Source organism: Typopeltis vanoorti, chromosome 19 (assembly GCF_054136105.1).
Source record: "Typopeltis vanoorti isolate ZY-2024b chromosome 19, IOZ_Tvanoo_1.0, whole genome shotgun sequence".
In the NCBI taxonomy this organism is placed as follows: domain Eukaryota; kingdom Metazoa; phylum Arthropoda; class Arachnida; order Uropygi; family Thelyphonidae; genus Typopeltis; species Typopeltis vanoorti.
In genome coordinates, this window is record NC_143567.1 from 104,364,025 (window position 1) to 104,366,395 (window position 2,371).

Consider the following 2,371-nt stretch of genomic DNA (forward strand, 5'->3'; position numbering starts at 1 on the left):
GTGAAACATGGACAATGAATGCAAAGGAAATTCAAAAATTAAGAACAACACAATTTAGTATGGAAAGAAGTATGCTTGATATCACAAGATTGGATCACAAAAGGAATACATTGATAAGAAATCAAACCAATGTCTCTGACATCATAGGAAGAGAGAAATATCGGAAGTGGCAATGGGCTCGGCATATTTCTCGAAGACGAGATCAACGATGGACAAAAGAATTACCGAATTGGATTCCACGAGAGGAAAACGACCACGACGCCGATGGAAATCACGGTGGACTGATGATATCATCAGATTTGCAGGAGTGACATGGGAGAGGAGAGCCATGGACAGACAGTTTTAGAGTAATCTTGGAAAAGTCTTTATCCAGCAGTGGATGGACAATGGTTGGTAATAATGAAGAAGATGATGATTATATATATATATTTCTGCGCGGTTAGTTTAGTGGCTATGAGCTTTGCAACCATATGCCTGGGGAAGGAGTGTCCTAGGTTCGATTCCCACCGACGACGTGAAGAGCTTAAGGATCTTTCTCAGACATGGCCAACTTAGCCTGTCTTGGGCATGGACAGCAGGTTTTTTCCACCAGTTTATTTGGGGGTTTTCATCCCGCAAGCAGGCAAACCGGCCCATTGAACACACAGGATACATTTCCTTGCCATAGTACGGCAAGGAAAGCACCTTACATTCATAGATGGTGGGGTGTATATAGCTTCCCCTAAACAGCCAAAAGGCTATAATCACAACAAAATATTTAAATTGGACATACACCTCCGAATCAAAAAATTTAAATAAATAATCAAAGAAAATGTGTTGAATGATTTGCAATTATGATTTATTTCATGGAAAATAATTATTGTCAAATATGAATTAGCATCATCTAAATCTACGTATTACGTAGATTATATAACTATGTAAACAGATAAAAATATAATATAAATTATAAGAAAACTGTTACTTGAAAGCGTTCGCAAAATTAGAATAATTTTTAACGTGGTTCAAAATATTAGAATATTCCACATTTTTCGATAGGTTTTTAGGGAAGCATAGAAATGGCATATATTTCAGTAGCTGTGGTACTGACTCGTGTGTGAGGAATCATTTGCGCGTGGATTTCAGTTAATCATTCACTAAGCATAGGTCGAACGAGTGATATATCAGAAGCTATGAAGTGTCGTATGGTGTCTCTACACAAAGAAGGTCAAACAGTTTATAGCTAAGAAACTGAAATGTTCTCAAGGAAGTTTGAGTAGAGTATTGAATAGTATTCTAATAACCGCAGTTTTCAGAACAATCGCTGTAATAGCGGTGAAAAGAAATAACTACATGAAGAAATGAGGCGATTGAAGAATATAGTGAAGAAAAATAGCTTCTGAAGTAAGGTATTTTCATCGGAGATGAACAGAGCTAGGTGTGATTGAGTCTAAATCTACGACGTTGAGACGATTTCACAAATTGGGTTTTAAATGACGTGCACCTGAGACGAAGCCGTTTATGACTTCCAAGGAAAAGACAGCAATAGTCATCAAAGGATACGTGTTTGGCATCTTAAGCAAGAAGCATTTGATAATGAATGCATGAAACATTCTGTGAAATTTGCAACCTCTGCCGTGGTATGAGCTTGTATGACCATGGGTATTGTGTTCGAAAGAGTCAATTCCAAAGTGTACCAAGAAATTCTTGAGCACTTTATCGGAAGATCTATGTGATCGTGATTTTCCTTTTTCATCAAGATTCAGCTTCTTTTCACACTTCCAAGACCACTGCTATTGTAGATGGCTCAAAGAAAGGCAAACGAATATAATTTCTTGGCCGGCAAACTCACCAGATTTAAACTCCTTTGAGGATTTGTGGGAATTGTGAAGTAATGCCTTCAAGAAGTTGTCCCAAGAGACCAAAATGAACTTGTTTCTAGCCTGCAGACCATATGGGCACGTTTAGATAAAACAGACTGTGAACCGCTAGTAACTAATATACGCAACCGCTTACGAACGGTCGTGTTGTTTCCCCTTTGACTGTAATTTTTTTCGCATTATTCTAATATTTTTGAATCACGTTAAAAATTATTCTAATTTTTTGAATGTTTTCAAATAACAGTTTTCTTAATTTATGTTGCATTTTTATATGTTTATATGATTAAACTACAAAGTACGTAGATTTAGATGTTGCTAATTCATATTGGGTAATAATTATTTTCTATGCAATAAATTAGAATCGCAAATCTTTCAACATATTTTCTTTGATTATTCTAATTTTTCGATTCGGAGGTGTATAAACAGTTTGCTGTTCTGGTTGGAAAAACCTGGTGTCTAATCTCTCATAGGACGCAAAGAATCTTTGTTAACCTGTTGATATAAGGGTTTGTACT